Here is a 22,741-nt window from a genome sequence, read left to right as displayed (position 1 = left end):
CACAACTATGCGGATGACACTCAGCTCTACATTACGATGTCACCAGGTGACTCTGAACCCATCCAATCACTGAATAAATGCTTAGAGCAGATAAATGTGTGGATGTGCCAAAACTTTCTCCAACTGAACAAAAATAAAACTGAAGTCATTATTTTTGGACCTAAAGAGGAACAATCTAGAGTCAATGCACAGCTTCAGTTATTACAACTAAAACCTAGCGATCAGGCCCGAACCTGGGAGTAGTGATGGACTCGGACTTGAACCTCCAGAGCCACATAAAGACAGTAACAAAATCGGCCTTCTATCACCTGAAGAACATCTCCAGGATTAGAGGACTAATGTCTCAGCCAGATCTAGAGAAACTCATTCATGCGTTTGTCTTTAGTCGCATTGATTACTGCAACAGCATCTTCACAGGTCTGTCCAACAAATCAATCAAACAGCTGCAACTGATCCAGAATGCTGCTGCTCGCGTTCTCACTAGAACCAGAAAAATAGAGCACATAACACCAGTTTTAAAGTCCCTCCACTGGCTCCCTGTAGCTCAAAGAATAGATTTTAAAATACTGTTGTTAGTTTACAAATCACTGAATGGTTTAGCACCACAATACATCAAATATCTGCTGTTGTTGTATCAACCTTCCAGACCTCTCAGGTCTTCTGGTTCTGGTCTGCTCTGCATCCCCAGAACCAGAACCAAAAGAGGAGAAACAGCTTTCAGCATCTATGGACCAAAAATTTGGAACAAACTTCCAGAAAACTGTAAAACAGCGGAAACCCTGACTTCCTTCAAATCTCAAGTAAAAACGCACCTGTTTAGAGTTGCATTTGAAATGTAATAAGTATGGATTTGATTTTGTGGATATGTATGTAATTTTTTTTTTTTTTTTTTTCCTGTTGTGGGCAACGGGGCCCGGCGAATACCCATGGTTAAACGGACGGCGGAGTCTGGCGGTAACAGGCGCTTAAATTCCGTGTCAAAGGGAAGGGGGAAGAAAGGGAAAAAAGAGGGGGAAAAAAAAAAAAACTTGGTATTTTATTCTATGTTGCATGCCTTTGTGTTTTGTGTTTATGGTGTAAAGCACTTTGAAATGCCTTGTAGCTGAAATGTGCTATACAAATAAAATTTGATTGATTGATTGATTTTTTTTTTCATTAATGAATCAAATTCTCTCAAGAAGTGTTTTGTATTTACTCAGGTCAGCGTAATTAATCTTAAAATAAGTTTGATTACAAATTATTTATAGAGGCAGTATTGTATACTTTCCAGCCACATAGCGGCATTTTCAAGTAACTATGTTACCTTCAGCTGTTGTAAAAATGCTGTATATATTAAATATGGCTAACTTTGTTATGTAATGCCTTGAAATTGGGTCTCTACCTCTTTAAACACTCCAGGACTTTTTGAAACGCTGCTGCTTCAGGAAGTCATCACTACATTACTCCTCTATTAACCCTTTAACAAAATTTTTTACAACCGTTCCATTGAGATGTCGCTCATATCATGAGTTCAGCGGATGTGCAGTTCCACCAGGTGTTTGCTAATTGCTGCTGGCTAGTCTGAAGGAGCTGGATGGCTGTTCTGTAAGGCAGAAGTTTGAATGAATCAGAAATGTTTTTGATGAGGGAATAATAGTGTAATATTACGTAAAGCTCATAAAAGTTGATTTTACATAATACTGGCCCTTTAAGTGTGACAAAAAAATAAATAAAATTAGAAATCTGTAGACGGGAAATGACTTTTTTGTGAAAAATAGAATCCAAAATGATTAATAATAACCAACAGAACCATTTAATGAACTTGTCTCATGTGATTCATTGAATGAGGGTCAGATAATATAACATTAAATAAAAATAAGCCAAGCCTAGACACATAGAGTGACCAAAGCAACCACTGAGGTTAATGGATCCAACTTCCTGGATCCTGAAGACTGCCAGTCATGCTCTGGAGGTCAAAGCTTCAGAGGGGGAATAGGTTTTTCTCCATTTTATACTTCCTGCCCCAGGCCTTATCCTCCCGTAGCAGCCCTGCCACTTCCCCTGCAGACGTCCTTTCTGACGGGAAGCAGGAAGCATCCAGGCTCATCACTGTCCTTTCCCGGATCAGCAGAGCTCTATCCACCGACACCAGCTGCACTCTGCTGACAACCGAGGAACAAAAACATCACACTCTTGACTCCCGCCTCTCCTCCATGACATTCGTCATCGGTTTGGTGAACCGCCTCGTGTGTCAGTCCAACATTCTTCACCCAGGAGGCCGCAGGAAGTTGCCCTGACCGAGCGGTCAGCTCTGCTGTTTGTCAGCAGCTCTCTGGAACCCAGATGTACCAACGTGGCAGATTTTACTCTGACAAATCAGCAGAATGGACTCAAAGATCTCCAAATTACATAAATGCAAACAAATTCCGAGAAAAAAACAGGAAGGGGTACAATCGTCAAAGGACTTCCACAGAAGAGGAAATGAGTGTAAGAGCATTTTTAAAGCAGAGGTCAAAGGGAACACTTTCAAAAAATGTTTTATTTTTTCATTTCCTTTCTGATTGAGGTCCTCTAAATAACAAAAACAAACTGGTTTGTTTTCATGTTCCCAGCAGTAAACCTAAATCTTATAATTACATCTTACAATGATGGGAAAACACTTTATTAGGACAGAGTTTGTTTGTTTGCCAAGTCACTTTGACTGTCTGTCCATGGTGTCTTTGTGGCATGACTCAAGCAGGATGGGTGGGGAGCCGTTTCATTGGCAGGAAACAAATGCACATCCCTTTTCTCTGATCTGCATGTGAAGGTTGGAGGAAAAAGTGAGAGGAGGCTTAATATTCCAAAGAAGAAGCCAAGATCTGATGGTGTATTCCTCACACAAAGGGAATGAAGTACTGACTGCTGGTGGTTGAGGGTTTGGTTGGGAGCGGTATCCACCGGACCACATGACTGATGTAGTGTCTCAGACGAGCTGGATAAAGCTGGGCTCGATCTCTTTCCACAACGTCTAAAGAAGCCTGTCAATCTGCATCAACAGTCAATAGATCAAATCTATCGCTCTGAATGAAGGGCAACAAATTACCTCTCATAAAATCTTCAACAGCTGAATCCATCATCAGGGTTTATGTGCTTTCTTCATGCCAAACCTTCAGACATTTCCACACTTAATAGTTCAAAGAATAAAATACAGATGATTGCATTTCCACAGAGGTGATCATTTAAACGGGACTCATTCTGAATAATTCACATTTTGCACATTTTCCTACTTCAGTTTTTGGGTCTCAAATGTTTCTAGAAACAACAGCCACAACAAAAGCACACAGCTGTTTTTTGGCAATAAAATATGAATGTTTTTTGATGTCAAGAAAACTAGACATTTCAAAACCTCCTGATTGTTACGTCACATTCAACAGGCACAGTGCAGTTACCTACCAACCCCTGTCGAACTCTGCTTGGTTTCCTAGCTATCCAAACTGAGTTCCAGTACGCTTACTGTGTGAAAACAATTCAAGTTTGTGGCTGTAAAGTCACAAATTGTGAAAATTTTGTAAAGTACTGCATTTCAGATAGAGGGAAATATCACAAAGCGGTATCTCCATTATCTACTTCAGCTATCGATCCTGCTGCTTGCATCCTGCTTCGCTCTCTCACACCACGCTGAGGTGCTCAGCCGTGAGCTTTCCTCTACACTGTGGATAATTCCTGAGCTGCTAAGATGCTGCACGTCTCGAGAGACGCGCAGGCCCTAACACGCATGCGTATGGTCAGTCAGTGGAAAGCCAAGCTGTGGATGCAGCAGTGCTAGACTCCCCTCTGCTACATGAGATCCCAGCTCCTTTAGACCAATGTGCATGTTTTCAAACCCACACACTGCTGTGTTTTACACACGTAGCATCACAGACGCAGGAAACCTCTGTATGTACAGTGAGGAAGTCATTTATAATGAGACGTTAAATTATTACCTGACATCAGCTGGAATTAGAAATGACAAAAAGAAAACTGAAAGCTGGTGACTAAAAAATATCCAAACAGATTGTCTTTTAACGACATTAACAATTGGTGCAAAAACAACAGCTTCAGAAACTAATCCTATCAACATTGATACGAATTTATGTTGGGTGAGCTGTTGAAATCATATCATAGACCTGATTTAGACATGGAGCGAGTCAAGTAGGACATTCTTCATACCAACTCCCAGGCATTTATTAAGCAACAGGGTTAGCCAAATAGTGTATTTTTCATCTTCAGACCATGGGCAAAAAAAATCACCAAAATAAAATAGAAGATATACATACAAACAATAACAAAGTTTCCCCCAGAAAACTTGCTAAGCCTGATTGTTAGGTGATAGGGCAGTCATTCATCCAGTGGTTGAATGTGTTTTTGAGTTTAAAAAAAAAGTTTAAAGTTGACAGAAAATTTGAAAATATCACTTGATAATCATGTGTTATTGAAATATTAGAAGATTAATATCTTGACAACTATAAAATCTTTAAAAAATACAAACATAATAAATAGACTTAGCCTGGTAGGGGCACAAGTAAGCCTGGTGGTCCGCCAGGCTTGTAATACACTGGGAGAAACCCTGAATAATACACAAAATATAAAATGCACAAAAAAAGCATCTACCAGAGCTATAATCCGAAGCCACCTAATACAACCGGAGGGGAAAAAATGCTAAAGTATCAACATGCAGTTAGCTAAACCCAATAGTGGTGACAGTAATGTGACGGTTTGGACCTACTTCTGTGCTTCTGGACTGGGATAATTGCCATAACTGGTGGAAATGTGAATTTTGCTATCAAACAGAAGACCCTGACTGGAATGTCCCAGTTTGTGACCTTAAGGTCAACCACTGTTGGTTTGTGCAGCGGAGCAATGATCCACAGCACAGCAGAGTCACACAGGGCCTGAATAAAATCATGGGTTGGAAACGGCTTTGTGTAATTATTGAGATTATCTTTGTCTGATATTCAAATTTATTTGATTACCTGAAACGAGCTGTGGAAAACAGAAGAAAATCAATTTCACAGCCATGTTTGTATTGTCAGGTTCTGTGTTTTTCTGTGTTTAATTCTGAGTTTCTGTGTCCTGAGTTCTCCTAGTTGTCCTGTCTTCCCCTTGATTGTTCCCAGGTGTGTCACTGATTACCCTCAGTGTATTTAGTCCCTCCTGTGTCCTTTGTTCCTCGTCGGGTCCTTGTCTTTGTTTGTCGTTGTCGTACTTTTGCCTTGGTCTGCCGTTTTGTGTTGTTTAGCCGCCTGTAAGACCAGTTGCTACCGGCGTTGAGCCCTGGCTTCCGCTCAGCCGTGCTGCCTGGCCGCGGACTCCGTTTATTGACTGTGTTTTTGTGGACTATTTTGTTATTAAATTACACCACCGTTCACTTACCTGGGTCTCCAGCGTGCTGCCTCACCACCTCCACCACCAATTCATGACAGTAGGACCCGACCAGAAAATACGGTGAGGCACGCTTTAACATCATGGACCCAGAGGGTGTAGAGGAGCTGCTCCGAACGATCCAGGAGTATGAGGATTCAAAGAGCACGTCCACGTTCGCCCTCAGACGGCTAGGGTTCGCCATACGCCTGGGTATGTTTGCTGGACTACTGGGTTCCACGTCTCCAGCACCCCGCGCTGGTGGAGCTGCAGCGGGAGGCAGAGGAGATACGCCAGACAGCCTTCGCGGCCTGGGATGCTAAACCTCTGCCTCCCAGGCCAGACATCCGCTCCGTCAGCCCAGCCCCAGCTCCAGCCTCTGCTCCTCGTCCTGCTCCGCCGGACCCCGCTCCGGTTGCCGTTCCTGCTCCGCCGGACCCCGCTCCGGTTGCCGTTCCTGCTCCGCCGGACCCCGCTCCGGCTGCCGTTCCTGCTCCGCCGGACCCCGCTCCGGCTGCCGTTCCTGCGCCGCCGGACCCCGCTCCGGCTGCCGTTCCTGCTCCGCCGGACCCCGCTCCGGCTGCCGTTCCTGCTCCGCCGGATTCCGCTCCGGATGCCGTTCCTGCTCCGCCGGATTCCGCTCCGGCTGCCGTTCCTGCTCCGCCGGATTCCGCTCCGGCTGCCGTTCCTGCTCCGCCGGATTCCGCTCCGGCTGCCGTTCCTGCTCCGCCGGATTCCGCTCCGGCTGCCGTTCCTGCTCCGCCGGATTCCGCTCCGGCCTCCGTGGACTCTGCTCCGCCGGATTCCGCTCCGGCTCCTGCTCCTGCTCCGCCGGATTCCGCTCCGGCTCCTGCTCCTGCTCCGCCGGATTCCGCTCCGGCTCCTGCTCCTGCTCCGCCGGATTCCGCTCCTGCTCCGCCGGATTCCGCTCCGGCTCCTGCTCCTGCTCCTGCTCCGCCGGATTCCGCTCCGGCCTCCGTGGACTCTGCTCCTTCCGAGATCCCTAGTGCTCCTCCCGAGATCCCTAGTGCTCCTCCCGAGATCCCTAGTGCTCCTCCCGAGATCCCTAGTGCTCCTCCCGAGATCCCTAGTGCTCCTCCCGAGTCCCCTAGTGCTCCTCCCGAGTCCCCTAGTGCTCCTCCCGTGTCCCCTAGTGCTCCTCCCGTGTCCCCTAGTGCTCCTCCCGTGTCCCCTAGTGCTCCTCCCGTGTCCCCTAGTGCTCCTCCCGTGTCCCCTAGTGCTCCTCCCGTGTCCCCTAGTGCTCCTCCCGAGTCCCCTAGTGCTCCTCCCGAGTCCCCTAGTGCTCCTCCCGAGTCCCCTAGTGCTCCTCCCGAGTCCCCTAGTGCTCCTCCCGAGTCCCCTAGTGCTCCTCCCGAGTCCCCTAGTGCTCCTTGGCGCCGAGGACGCCCTCCGGACCTCCCCCGTGGGGTCTGCCGCGGGCGCCGAGGACGCCCTCCGGACCTCCCCCGTGGGGTCTGCCGCGGGCGCCGAGGACGCCCTCCGGACCTCCCCGTGGGGTCTGCCGCGGGCGCCGAGGACGCCCTCCGGACCCCCCTCGACGCCTCTGCCCTCTTTCTGTTTAGTTTTGGACTCTTGGCCCTCCTTGTGTTTCCGCCCACCTTTTGTGGGTAGTTTTTTGTTTTCTGGACTCTGGCCCTCCTTCCGTCGCCCCTCCGCCCACCCTGGTTTTTGGGTTTTGGATTTTGTTTTTGGGCGTCTGGTAGCCGCCCTTTAAGGGGGGGGTACTGTCAGGTTCTGTGTTTTTCTGTGTTTAATTCTGAGTTTCTGTGTCCTGAGTTCTCCTAGTTGTCCTGTCTTCCCCTTGATTGTTCCCAGGTGTGTCACTGATTACCCTCAGTGTATTTAGTCCCTCCTGTGTCCTTTGTTCCTCGTCGGGTCCTTGTCTTTGTTTGTCGTTGTCGTACTTTTGCCTTGGTCTGCCGTTTTGTGTTGTTTAGCCGCCTGTAAGACCAGTTGCTACCGGCGTTGAGCCCTGGCTTCCGCTCAGCCGTGCTGCCTGGCCGCGGACTCCGTTTATTGACTGTGTTTTTGTGGACTATTTTGTTATTAAATTACACCACCGTTCACTTACCTGGGTCTCCAGCGTGCTGCCTCACCACCTCCACCACCAATTCATGACATGTATAAGTCAGAGAATTTATTTTATGTATGTTTACCAACTTTTTCTTCCTCAGGAAAATAAAGTAGAGTGATAATGAAGTAGCTCCTAAATTACTTAAATTAAAACAGCTATCAAAAATAAAAATATCCCCTAAAAACAAGGAAGAAAAATGATTTTTTAATCAAATCTAACATTTCTGTTTAAATTTATATTTTAGTGAAGCCAGGCTATTTCATTTTTATGAACTGCAGCAGTTAATTTTGGTTTTACGCTGCAAGAAAAGAAAGTTTTCAGTTTCGCAATGAAGATCTTATTTCCACAAACTTCACAAATGTGACTGCTGCAAAAACAAACCAAAGGATGATAGTGCTGCAGATAAAAAACCCACAAGTTTCATATGACTTTTAGGCAAGGAAGAAGTGAAAACTGAAAGGTGCTTTGGTGCTTTAATATGTACGGCAACCCACCAAATAAATTACTAAAAATAAATGTTTTAAAGGAATTAAATTAGTCTTTTATTGAAGTAGAAGAATCTCTTAGAAAAAGACAATATAAGGTCTTTTATTAACTAACAAACCTGACGATTCTTTAAAAAACATACAAATTGTATGTATCCTTTCAATTAGTAATTTATGATTTTATATTTCCATGGTGAGACAAACGCCCATTTCTTTTAGCCACTCTTCAAATGGGAAATAATTTGTTTTTTCATTGAAACACAATGAACTGTGCAGGAATTTAAATAACATATTGAGACTAAAAATGTATTTACTTAAAAGCATTTTACACATTTTCACCAGGCTTGCCAATAAGTTGGAGAGTTAAGTATAAAACAAACAGTTAAACCAACCAATTAAAAATATTCTGCTGCACATCCCAATATGAAAATGTCTACTAAAAGGATAAAATTTCATTTCCATTTGGAGGAAAAGCTTTTGAATGGAACTGAACTGAATGTACAAATATACTGTTAATTCAAATAAAAAAAAAAACAATAGTGTAAAACCTTTAACTCCTGAAGCCAAAAACTGTAACGCCTTGATCAACCACCGCTAATAGATGCAACATTTCTCAAGCCTGTAAATAACTTTTCCAAGCACAGACAAGCAGCACAGACATGAGTCGCTGGTCAGTTAGGGATTCTGCAAAGCACTTAGCAGCATTCCTTGAAGTTTTCCTGCAGCTGAGTCTCACATTTCACACTCTGTGTGACTCAAGACATTTTAAGACCACAGGTGTATCTACTCCCACGGACCATTTGGACGCTTCGGCAACTGGACAAACAATCGCAGCAATGCCCAACACAAACTCCAGCTACTATTCAAAGGGCACTTCCATTCCTTCTGCCCAACATGCCACGGATTGTAGCTTTACAGCTGCTGTAAGAATGTCAGCCATGCAGTTCTTTGAACAAGCAGTAAGAGACTTCCAAAATATACTTAAACTTAGAGGTTTAAAACTCTTAATCAGGCAGAGATGGACATCCTAGGACAGCGTTATCTCCTAAGATTCAGTTGAATGCTAATTATAGTTTGACAGGTGTAGTGACAGTTGCTCAAAGAAACAGCAAAGCTAAATAGCCAATGTTGTTGCACTGAGTTTGAAGTAGACTAAATATTATTTCCTTCTGTTTTACTTATGAAAACAGAAGGAAATAGCCAAATAATAATGAATGAATGAATAAAGTAGTATAAGCAAGCTAAGCAAATTACTAAACAGATATGGTTATGGTAAAAGTCAATGTTTTAAAATATTCCAATTGACTGTGCCCTTGTTTGAGAATAAAATATGGTTAAATTACTCCGGTTTTGTTTTCATATTTCAACAACCTAGTTTAGCAGCTGCACCTGAACGCATCATGCTGAGAAAATCTTGTATCATCAACAAGATTCCTGCGACTTGCAGTTCAACGAGTTTGGCTGATTGGACACCACAATTAGTTGATTTTTCTGAAATATCTGTGATACTTTCGACCAAATACTTTCAGAAGTGATCGATCTACCAAGATCACACCAAAAGTCCACCAACAGCTCAAACGTGAGGACCGAAACAAACCAAGAACTACATATGGAGTAATCGTGGTAATTGTGGATTTTAATTTATTTCCCTCATAATAAATTAGATTGTCCCTAGTCCAGAATCTCCTGCTTACTATTTCAAAAACATTTTTGAAATTATTATTTATACTTTACATTCTAACCGTGTCTGTTTTAGGAAGGTTATGTGCAGCAGTTTCAAATGTTTGTAAGAAAGTTTTTGGCATAAACAAACTAGGAATTTTGACTGCAACTTTCTGAAAAAGTTGCCACAAAATGAGTAAGATTAGGCTGCAACAATCTAATAAAAAAACAAAAAAAGTAACATAGCATTCTTGAGGGACTGGTTATCATCTGAAAAGTTTTGTTCATATTTAGACAGGTCATATTTGTCTGGTATTAAAAATGGTTAAATAGTTTGACACAATTGGTAAAAGAAAAAAAAATAGAAGACATTTGTAAAGATGGAAATACTTTCTCAGCACATACAGTGACAGTTTTTTTAAGTCTCTTTATAGAAAAAACAAATATCTGCTAACCCCTCGAAATTAAAGGGCCAAGTAAGTATCACATTTTCTGGGTGAACACATGGCGTTAGGATTCAGCCAAGTTGTAATACAAAAATATCAACAGATTACATCTGCTGCAGCAACTAGAAATATTTAGTTTCTCGTTGCTGCAGAAACTAAATATTTAGCAGCAAATATCAAACATCAAAAATGTTGATAATTTTTTATTTAAAAAAAAAAAACATTGTAGCACCATGATTTCCACAAAAGTATGAAAACACACACAAGACTTGCTGTTCACGCCCCAAATGTACTGAGCTGTCATCACCGACAAGCTAAAATCTGATGCACGCACACACACACACACACACACACAGACAGGAGAATATATATGTACAGTTTGCTTCCTTAAATAGACTAAAAGTCAGCCCATATATTAGGGGAAAGGTTTGAATTCAACAGCGATAACCCCAACACCCTGAGGTCTGCAGACAGACGTGAACACTGACACCTAAATCTGAGGGAAGAGCGAAGGATCAGAACGCCAGAGGAAGGTCTGGTCCACAGCTTATCCGCTGCCAGCTAATAGCCTTTGATGATATACGCAGTGCAGCTGTGGGAGGAAGGTAGGCCAGCAGCTGTGGCCCGAAGATCTATTATCAGATTTCAGCAAACAAGCAGACAAACAAGTAATACAACACAGCCCTACCTCCTGCTGTGTCAGACTGAAAACAAATTCATAATAAAAAGAGCCAGAAGGGAAATTTAAAGAAGTGATGCCCAAACTGAATGTGTTTCCTCTAGTGTATAATAAGCCTGGCGGGCCACCAGGCTTCACTTGAGTCCCCACCAAGCTAACATTGTTTGTTTATTTATCTTAAAAGATTTTGATGTTTACCTTTTTTAACGTGTTTAGGGATTATTAATAATGTCTTCTAACAACACACAATTACCTAGTGATATTTTCAAATTTTAACTCAAAAACGTCACTGTTCTACCACCTCTACCACCGAGTTTCTGAGGGAAACCCTGTTATTCTGTCAGATTTACTTTATTATTGGGATGATCACATATTACATCTTCATGACAACATCATAAATATATAAACAGTTTTCCTGAAACAGTAAGTTGTTTTTCCACCTTTAGCACATTGAGCAGGACATACACAAGCTTGACTGACAGCGCTAAGACCCTCCTTCTAGCTCTGATTGGTGATTTTGGATTGGGAGCGATGGATTACTTCAGACAGCAATAATACCTCAGAAAGGAGATGGAAAAAACTGATCTTTTCACAGATTATCCATGTTGTATTATATTGTCAATTTGTTATTTTCAAACCATTTCTGTGTAGTTTTAACTTCCAGTTGTGCTACTGTGGCTTGACTTCTGAAATTATGCTACATATTCAATATATATCCATATATTTTAAACAGAATACATACAAATAAAAAGCATGTACATATTAAAATAAAATCTATAAAAATCTTTATGCATAAGTTTAAACTAAACTTGTAATAAACTGCAAGTAGGAGGTTAATTTGTGAACAAGAAATGTCTTCCTGAATGCAGCAAGCTGACCCGTTAGTATGTCTGCATAGAGACATGAGCGTCCCTCTTTTCTGTGAGACCCATTGAGTTTGGAGACATCAGGGACAGACGATGAATAAAAAGCCAAAACTTCATTAATAATTGACTGTGACACAGCTGCACTCCTCTGCTGCAACGTTGTAGAGGGAAGACTTAAATAGCGCGCACTCAAATTTGTTATGTAAAGCCGCACATGATAAAAATTCGTCCAGTCCTGAATAATTCACCGTTTTCTGTCCTGGTGGAGAAGGGAGTTGGTGGTACTTAAGTGATTAAACAAACGCAAATATAAAAAAAACTGGCCTTAGAAGAATTTGTTTGAGGGTTGATTGTGAGGATCACAAACAACTTAAAAAAGATTTATAGTCCTCAATATTTAATAACAAGATTTGATTATGAAGAACAGCGAATGCGGCGGGGAGTGAATACAAAAGAAAGCAGCCGTTTTTAGTTATCTGTGCCGCCATTGTTGCAGCCGACTCCCCGCCGGCGGACTGGATGTCACATGTGGCGGCGCTGAAGCCTCACATGATGGCGTGTCATCGGGAACACGGCCTCAGGTGTGCTGGGTTCCAGACGGGCGACCCGAAGCATCTACAACGAATACTCAATGTTTGAAGGACAGATGCTGATTTCCTTCCGGGCACCTTTATAGATGTTTTACTGTAAACAAGCAAAGCCTTGTTGTTTAGCTAGAGTCTATTTTACCCAACCCATGTGTGAATCCAGAAAGCGTTTTAATGTCGAAGGCATTTCTTAATCCCTCATGAATAAGTGCATTGAAGTGTGGGGAGGCGATGCCTCCCCTTTTATGAACAGAAACAATAACAGTGTCATAGCAATGACGTATTCTCATCATGTTATGCTCAGAAATGTAGCCTTTTCTCTCTGTTTTTTTTTTTGTTCTGGTTCACGAGTCCTTGAATGAAAGTCTAACACGAGAAACTAAACTGGAGGAATGTAAAGCTGATTTTTATTTTAGCAACAAATCACATTCTTAAAGCTCCTATACAAATGAATGGTAATCTAACATTAGTTATACTAATCAGAATGTAATACGAGATTTCTTTAATAGGTTTTTTTTTACTCGAAGTATAATCATAATTCCCTAATACCAAAATATCTAGAACGTAAGAATAGTGAAATTGATTTTATGCTGAAACGGCCCGTCATACGGCAAGGTTGGAATCCTCCTGTTCCTCATGGGAAATAATCCTCCATTTTTATTTGTTTTTCTATCAAAGTCAGTGTCACTGTAGAGAGTGTGCAATCTGAGAAGACCGTTACATAAAAGTAAGAATATATGAAAGGCCCTGCCCTTCACGTCAGGTCTAGCCATGCTTGAAAAGAGCGACTGTAAAATAAGTCAACATTTTTCCAGGACCGGCCCGAGTGACGAAGAGCAGGGAGGAATGCTCGAAGAATCGCCAACGCATTGAGGGTTTCCCCCTTTGCATCGCCACTGTGGCCTCTCTGTGGTTTGGAGAAAAGCAAACCCAGTGACGCAAAGTGCCATCTGTGGTGTACAGGGACACACACTGCATGACCCCTTAGGGGGAATTACAAGTCCAAGCTGTTGATATTAACTCACTTCAGAGGAAAAGAATAAAAAAATGGACAAAAACAGGAGAGCCTCAGAGTGACATGTCCTTTTCCTGTTAAATAAACTCGGCACAATCTGATAAGATACTTTTCTACCTCTGATTTCTATTTAAAGAGCAGAAGGAAATTTTAGACACTGGTGGATTGTTTTAGGGTTTTTTCCCACACCTGATAGTCCAGTAGACATTTGTTACGTTTTCAGCTGGTGCTGTTCACTTTCACACTATACTGTATCAAACAAACTTTGAAATAACAGTTCGCACCCTCACCTGTGGTGGCGCTGTGCCAAGAACAATTAAAGTAAGAGACACAAAAATATCTGAAGAAGACATATGCACAACTTCCTTCTTCACAAAATGTAAACAAAAATTTAGAAGCGTAAGATTTTAGCGGTTATAGGATTTTTCTTTTGTAATAAACTTTGTTTTTTGTAAACAAATATTTTTAAGAAACAGCAGGGCATAGGATGCATTTTAATCACATTTATCATATTAAAATTATACTTTTGCAATAGGAACCCTGTACCAAAACTTGTAATTATAGTTTTTTAAAATTGAAATAAAGGCTAAAACATAGGGCTGGGAATTTATAGTATTATTTATTAAAAAATTTTAAAGAAATATTTTATAAGTTGATTTATTGTCAAGATGTTATTTTTACTACTTTATCCACTGTTTGTTCAATGACAGCATCAATAAATATCAATAAATTTGAAAATATGATTAAATGCAGTCAGTGTTTGCAATTAAATGATAGAAATCACACTTTTTTATGTGACTGGCGGTGCTACAGAATCATGATACCAATGGGAATGATTTTCTAGAGCAGTCTTTGTATTTGTGGGAATATAATTTCTGTGACAGGTAGCCATACAGCTACCTATAAAAAGTAATAAAAACTTCAAATCATTGTGTTTATCAGTATCACAAGATCAATAAATAAAAACAACTTTAAGTCAATATTATCCACCCCTAACGGCATGCTTTTAAATTAGAAAACTAATTTATGTCCTAAATTTAGAGATTTTTCTGGTTTTCGCTCCATCATTTTATATAAAATTAACAAATCTGGACAATACAAAGAAATAGAGCACTCATAAAAACATCAACTGAATATATTTAATTTCAAATAAGGATTTTCAAGACTCAAATGAGTAAAAATGTTACATTTATTAGTCACTTATGAAAGAGAACAGACAAAAAGATGACTAGTCAACTATTTGCTGAATTTTCTTCTGATTTAAGGGGCAAAAATCCTGCTGATGAAAAACAGAAATTATCTCCAGAATCTGACAAACAAAACAGTCATCTCTAAATCCACCAACAGAATAATCCAAGCTACACACACATACTTTCTCTCTCTCTCTCTCTGCCATGTGCTCTGTGGGAACAACACCACAACGATTTGCTTTGCACCGAAGATGACAGCAAAAATAAAAGCCAGACACATCTACCAGCTTCCGGTTTGCCACCCCCACAGCAAACACACACTTATAATACCCCCAGTGACACTGCCATACACACGCATGCACACACACACATACATCTCAACTCCTTTGTCTAAGGCAGACAAAGCAAGAGTGGCTATTTTTAAAACTTTATCTCTCCATCTGGCGGCTCCATGTTTTCCTCACTTCTGATCTGATCCGAGTGTAAACACCGGAGATGATGTTTCTAAAGGCAAAACATTAATGTTTTCATGTCATTAATGCAAACTGATCAATAATTTATCCTCAGAGCTGAGTTGAGACGACATGATGCAGCAGCAGTTTTTTTTTTTCCTCCTCATGACTCAGTGGAAGCACAGGGAGAATGACAACTCTCCTGCTGGGTCAAATCTCTCCCTCAGGTTTCAGTATTAAATATTTACGCTGTACCGTTGCATAATTTACCTTGTCAACATACCAAGGAAATTACTTGCAGAGGAAAGGAAGAAAGGCGACGTAAACATCATGGATTTCAATAAACGCGGCGTTTACTTCGGGTGTATTTCCCCCCTCGTCCTGAAAGTTTTCCAGGCGCATCTTTGTTTTAAACTCCCAGGAGGATGCTGCGCTCTGTTTTCGCTCTTCATAATAGTCTTCTCCGTCATGTGATCCCTGCAGAAATTCCAGAGCGGCTACTGAAGCGCCGCGCACATGGCCGCCCTGTCCGACAGATGTTTTTCGTTTGTGCTGCAGCAGCAGCAGCCTCCCCGGATCAGAGGCACGGAGCCAGGGAGGTGATTCATGATGCGAGCCTTCTCCTTGTTAAAAGTCAGCAGACTCGGAGTGTGGCTCCATGTTGAGGATAAACACAGCCCTGACTTGCGTTCTGGAGAGACTTTCTAAAAATATGATAAAACAAACTGGAATCAGGAGTTTAGACGCCGACTCCTAACCTTTTCCGCGTCTTTACATTCTACAAACTCATATATGGGGATTTTAGCTGACACAAATGAGCAGAGCAGATTTGTTTTTACAAATAAAACTCTTAAAAGTGCGGCATGCTTTTATTCTAGCCTCCAGAATCACCTTGCTCAGCCTTACACGTCTAGAGATTTGCATTCTTCTTTGCAAAGTCTCTTAAGCTCAGTTAAATTGAATGGAGAGCAACTAACAATTATTTTATTAGTCAATTATTGTATTGATTAATCAGGTGAAGACAATAGCACATTCTGCAGGTTTTCATCTAACTGCTTAAGCCTTATTATACAACATTATAAATACAATGAAGATGCAGATAAACAAATAATTTATTTTCTTATTCAAGTAAGAAAATGAACATGTCAACGCCCAACATGCAATAAAATAGCATTCTTCTGATGTGTGCTTTGGTTATTTGTAGCAAATGATGCATATGCAGATAAAGAAATACTTCAACATGTGAAAAGCTCAGTTTTTTCTGCTTTACTTAACATCAGCAATATATTGATTCAGTTTTGGATTAATGAGTTAATAAATGGATAGTAAAATGTGCTTAGTAAGAGATTTTCTTACAGACTTTTAATCAGGTGAAGCTAAAATTATGCAACTTCAGAAGTTCTGGGAAAAACGTATTTACAGACAGTCTTTTTATTATCTTAAATGCAAAATGTATATATTTATTCTACAGTTTTCAGTTATTACTGCTTCAGTTATTGTTCTATATACAATTGGTCTTTTTTTGAGTCTAAATACTCCAGGTAACAGTTAATCAATTCCTAAATTAGATGGTGGTTATTTCAGTCATTGATTCATCATAATTAATCATTTCACATCTAATAAACTGTGACGTTCAGCCACAGATTCTCAGTGGGACAAACGCCTGGACTTTGACTGGACCGTTCTGGAAGAACATACACAAGTCTAAAGTCTTCTTCCAGAGTTTCCTTGCATTTACCTCCATCCATCTGCATTCAACTCTGACCAGCTTCCCTACAGCATAATTCTACCACTACCGTGTTTTTGCATATACCAAACGGTTGAGTTTTGCTCTCATCTCACTGGAGCATCATTTTCCAGCAATTCTGGTTTTCAGTTGTGCCATACTTTCAGATGATTGATTGAAAGGAGCTCTGTAAAATGTTTCAAAGTTTCAAAAATAATGCTTTAAACTTCTCCAGAGCGTCATCCCTGATCTGTCTGCAGTGTTTATTTATCTTAATTATGCCATTAGTTCACTAATGTTCAATAATAAACCTCATACAAAGTTCAATTACACACAGGAAGAGCACAGTTAGGTGTTTTCTAAACGCTGATTGGATTTCATTTAAGAATACCAGAGTAAAGTGGGTTGAATATGTGTGGAAACTGCACTTTTCATATTTTCATTGCACCATTTTCCTTCCTCTTCCAAATAATGTGTTACTCCATACAAATAGTTTAAATCTATCGTCTCTTTTACATTTATACTGTCTTTAATTTGTATTTCAAGCATTGCAAATGGAGCTTTGGGTGTCACAGTTAAAGCTCATGTTACCTTACATGGGAGATTACACTAAATACTGCATCCCTGATGTAATTTGGGCTTGCAGTTGTTGGAAGTGGGGGGAATTAGGTCACATTTGGGCATCAGAGGACGATGGCGAAGGTGTGTGCTGCTCTCCTGGTATGATGCTCCATTTAATCACACCAAGACAGGGCTGGGAACAAAGAAACCCATGCAAACACAAACATCACCTGACCTGAATTTATTCGCTTTTTAAAAATGCACTCATTCCTGAGTGTATGTTTGAAAGAGAGGGATCCACATCTGACTGCCTGTGACTAAAATAGGTCTTTCTGTCGCACAAACACACACACACACACACACACACTCAGCTACAGCCTGGCAGCACACTCCAAAGCCCTGAGTTATGTAATCCTGAACACAGAGAGCTGCAGGCCTTGAGTGCACATCCTTCCATTTCCTTCACTCCTCCAACAAAAGCCATCCTCATCCTCTATTATATTATTACTCCACATCTCTGGTTGGACAGATAAAATAGATTAGGTAAATCTGACTGAATGCATTTGGGAAAATATTTGTTTTTACAGGCTGATGGTTGGGAAAATGTAGCTTTAAAGCAACAGGTGCAGTTATTTTCTTCTCTGATTGCCATGCATCTTGTCTATGCAAAGCTCTCAAACATGTGGATTACACGTTAAATGAGCTGCGTGGTGTGGATTTATAAAAGCAGCATCCCTGAGATTGGTGGGATCGACATATAAAGTCACATTTTTCCATCTTTTCTTACCTCCTCAAGCACATTCACTGTGTTCCTGCAGCTCTGCATGCGGGTGGTGAAGCTGGACGTCGTCGGAGAATTGTAATCCTCTGTTGTCTCCGAGAGAAACTCGGACACCGATATTTGATCCGGCATCCTTTAATTTAACGGTGTGTGTGTGAGAGAGAGGGGGGGTAGGATGGAGGGGGGATAAATGCCCACAAAAGGGTCGGCGATGGCTGCTCAGAAAGGCAAAACCATGTAAGATCTGAAGGAAGAATGATTAAGATAGCCGGCGGGGTCTGGATCGGATCGACGGGAAAGCCAGCGCCGTTTATTTTCCTCTGCAGAAACTGTGTAAAACTATCAGGGATGATGATCTGGACGTGTCTTCTTCTCCTCCTTCTCAAATGACTTCACTGTCCTCCAAAGGCCACGGGAGGAGGATTTTTAGCACAATTCTCAACCAGCTAGCTCCCCCCTCGATGACTCTCTCTATATGTGTGTGTTTTTTCCCTTCAGAGGACGTCTAAAGAGCGACGCATTTCTAAATAGTGCTGTGGCTAAACGCTGGAGGAAAACCCGTGAAGAATAGCGGATGCCTTCATTATGCTCTACAGATGTGCAATAAGCCGCTTGTCGTCAAAAAAAACACAGCGTCCCGTTATTACCAGCCTCTGTTTGAGGGTTATCATAGTCCAGGGTAAAGCCGAGGTCGTGTGGGTCCGCACCGGGGTTTGGTCCTCTCTTCTTCCGCCGTAGTTTTTGAGTTTTTTTTGTGTGTTTCTTTTTTTCTCTAAACAGCTAAACGGTGCCTCGGACACATTCACTGCCACTCTCTCCTGCTGCTCGGCCGCGTTCAGAGCTGAGCGAGGAGGCAGAGTCAAGATAACGGTTTGAGAAAGGGCGGCTTCCGATCAAGAGTTTCAAAATAAAAGTCCATGCTTTGGGTATGAAAATCGAAACTTTTTAGCACAACCTTCTTCAATTATTTGTTTCCAGTCATCTATACGTATATATATTTTTAACTCTGTTTTGATTTATTTTTTTTATGGCGCAATTTTGTTTTGCTTCGAAAAGCAACCCAATACATGAGAAATCTGGATCAATTCATATATTGATGTTAATATTGTCCCCAGAGAATTTCATCTCCTTATCTAAAACTGTTCTTCATGTCAGTTTTTAAACTTCTTTTTAGCATTACATGCTCATGTACTTTCTTTAAGCTGTTTCTATGTGGATACATGTCTATTTTTGTAAGCACTGCTGCTGTTCATTGCATTTTGTTTAATTGCCTTTTGGGGAATTAATAACATTTTACTGAACTGAATTGAACTGAATATCAGATAATTTTTTTATTCTCATTCAGTTCAATTCAGTTTAGTTATATTGTGCCAAAACAGTCACTTTCATCCAAACATATATCCATTCTACTTATCAAACAATGCAGTGTATTTAATTTATTATTCAAATTAGTCATTGACTTGCAGCATTCAACCAAGCAGCGACAGTGGAGAGAAAAAACTCCCCTTTAACAAGAAGGAACCTCCAGCAGAACCAGAACCTGGTTAGTAGACTGAACAGAGTTTGAGAATTAATTCAAGATATACAATCAGTGGTTTCACTGTTTTGCGAATGTCATTACTTAGAATTTCTTACATTACTCCATAATAACAAACATAATTTGATTATTCTTTCCATGTATTTTATAAAATATAACACTGTCCATCCACTAAAGTATAGTTATTGTGATTTACTAATCAAAGACAGTACATTGGTTTAGGTAAGAAGAGGACTCATCTGGACTAGTCAAATGTTTTTTTTTTTTTTTAGATGTTTCTTTAACCTAAAGTACATTTCTCCATTTCAATCAGAGTGAACTTTTTTTTATTATTTCCTTTTAGTTTTAAAATGTCTAGATATTTTTTTGTCATGTTTATGGTGTGTGAAATATATTTAAAAATAAATAAATATTTGTGATTGCGGAGGGAAAAACACTTCAATTCTTTTGTGACATTTTGCTTTCTGACTTCAATATAGTCAAAAAAGCTTTAATATCAGACAAACACAACAACAGCAAACAAATGCATTTTTAATCATTTACTTTATTTATTTATTAATAAGGGAAAAATATCCCAAACAACCTTTATAATTGGTTTTGCAAACCTTGGCAATAACAACCATCACTGAGACTTTATAATAACTTGTGATCTTTCTTTTGCGTCTCACTCTTTTGTCCCACTCTTCTTTGGAGGATTGTTTAAATTCAGGCATATTAGATCTTTTCGGCAAAGTAAAATATATCTAAAGTAACAAAATAGAATCTCTGTCGTTGTGCTTTAATTTTGAAAACCCAACCCACTCTTTTTTTCGCGGCGTTGGCGTTAACTTCACGCATTTCTTTCCCACCCATTTCGCCTGGTTGACGGGGACGATGAGCCACTGTACGCATGCGCGCTGGGACTCTCTGCCTGCAGAGTGATTCGCTGCAACAGAAGACGACGTACAGAAAATAATAATGACAGCAGAGCACAGATTTGGAAATCACTTCTGTTGCAGCAGAACTTAACTGGTCAACGGAACATCCAAAGACAGACCCGCGCGTGACGTGACAGCCAGCGAAAACACGAAGCATTTAAATGTAAATCAGTTACTGACGTGACGTCAATGTTTATCCACCTCCATCATATATATATGTATATATATATGTATAAATATATATACATATATATATATGTATACATCATGGGAGGACAAGCCCCTACATGGGATGTACCACCAGCAAATAACCCAAGTGGCTGATATCAGTAAATCCTACCAATGGCTGGAAAAAGCTGGACTCAAGGACAGCACAGAGGCCCTCATCCTGGCCGCCCAGGAACAGGCCCTAAACACCAGAGCAATAGAGGCCCAGATCTACCACACCAGACAAGACCCAAGGTGTAGGTTGTGCAAGGAGGCCCCTGAGACAGTCCAGCACATCACAGCAGGGTGCAAGATACTGGCAGGGAAAGTGTACATGGAACGACATAACCAAGTGGCAGGCATAGTGTACAGAAACATCTGTGCAGAATATGGACTGGAAACCCCGAGATCAAAGTGGGAAACACCCCCAAGGTGGTGGAGAACGCCAGAGCTAAGATCCTGTGGGACTTCCAGATCCAGACAGACAAAATGGTAATGGCGAACCAACCAGACATTGTCGTAGTGGATAAACATCAGAGGAAAGCCGTTGTGGTAGATGTAGCAATACCAAGTGATTGCAACATCAGGAAAAAGGAGCACGAGAAAGTGGAGAAATACCAGGGCCTCAGGGAAGAACTGGAGAGGGCCTGGAAGGTGAAGACCACAGTGGTGCCTGTGGTCATCGGGGCCCTCGGGGCAGTAACCCCCAAACTGGAGCAGTGGCTACAACAGATCCCAGGAACAACATCAGACATCTCAGTCCAGAAATGTGCAGTCCTTGGCACAGCCAAGATACTGCGCAGAACCCTCAAGCTCCAAGGCCTCTGGTAGAGGACCCGAGCTCAGAGGATAAGAACCACCCGCGGTGGGTGAGAAGGGAATTTATATATATATATATATATATATATATATATATATATATATATATATATATATATATATATATATATATATATATATATATATATATATATATATATATATATATATAGCTGACTGGATAGCTCAATACATAAGGCATCAGTATATCACCCGAGAGGGCAGGGTTCGAATCCAGTCTGGGTCCGTAGGCAAGACCCTTCAAGCTACTGCCTACCTCATACCATGAGAGATACTAAGTTGCATAACATGCCGGCTCAGACGTCGCCCGGCCAAACAAGGTCTGCGTCAGGTGTTGGGGAACCAGAGCACCTTGATGACAAATGGGCTACTGGAACAAGACGGAAATGGGCGAGAGATGAAAATGTGGATCTGTTGGAATGCTACTACTCAAGTACCCTAGTGAGAGAGGTTACATGCAAAGACTGGGGAAGGAATGGTTACTTCGACATCCCCAGTCAACACTAAGCGCTAAACAACTAGTAGCTCAGTGTTCCAACATCCGCAAACGGCAACTGCTATCACAACTTGAGATTGACGAGATACAACACAAATGCTACGGCAAAAGGGAGGAACCCGGATGTCAGGACTGTGGGGACTTAACTACAAGTCCCCCCCCAGTGAGGGGATACACGGCCCCAATGAGCGAAACAGAGCTGAACGAGACAGCTGCTGACCTGAGAGAGAGAATCATGACCCGAATGACAACCAGGCCTCCCCGGCGCCAATTACAACGGCTGAGTGAAGTACCATCAGAAAGTCTCATTGAGAATGTGAATGCAGCAGTGAGAACGATCCCTACCAACACCATAACTCTGAGGGACTCTCAGAGGGCCTCTCAGGCCCTGAGAGGCCCTCTGAGGGACTTTTAGTAGTTCGAGCTGCTTGATGGGTGAGTGCTCGGTTGGCGCACTGCGTAAAGACATGCGTTGCGGTTCCGATGGGTCTGAGTTCAAGACCCGGGTGAGGAACGGTCCGAAGCACCCTCTTTATCTAGAGTGATAGCTGGAGTTTTGAAGTTAAACACGGAAGATCGACTTTGAGGTACTTTTAGGAGTTCGAGCGGCTTGATGGGTGAGTGCTCGGTTGGTGCACTGCGTAAAGACATGCGTTGCGGTTCCGATGGGTCTGAGTTCAAGACCTGCAGGCGGAATGGTCCGAAGCACCCTCTTTATCCAGAGTGACAGCTGGAGTTTTGAAGTTAAACACGGAAGACCGACTTTGAGGTACTTTTAGGAGTTCGAGCAGCTTGATGGGTGAGTGCTCAGTTGGCGCACTGCGTAAAGACATGCGTT

At 41.6% G+C, this 22,741-nt stretch overlaps 1 pseudogene; it reads right to left on the bottom strand.

The window, feature by feature from the left end:
- The window catches only part of LOC129357522 (arf-GAP with SH3 domain, ANK repeat and PH domain-containing protein 1-like), a 59,293-nt pseudogene extending 40,542 nt beyond the window's left edge, over positions 1-18,751 (bottom strand).
- Between the last annotated feature and the right edge of the window lie 3,990 nt (positions 18,752-22,741).

This window comes from Poeciliopsis prolifica, unplaced genomic scaffold (genome assembly GCF_027474105.1).
Source record: "Poeciliopsis prolifica strain line A6 unplaced genomic scaffold, Auburn_PproV2 SCAFFOLD255, whole genome shotgun sequence".
NCBI classification, from domain to species: Eukaryota; Metazoa; Chordata; class Actinopteri; order Cyprinodontiformes; family Poeciliidae; genus Poeciliopsis; species Poeciliopsis prolifica.
This window is presented reverse-complemented; position numbering and strand designations above follow the sequence as displayed.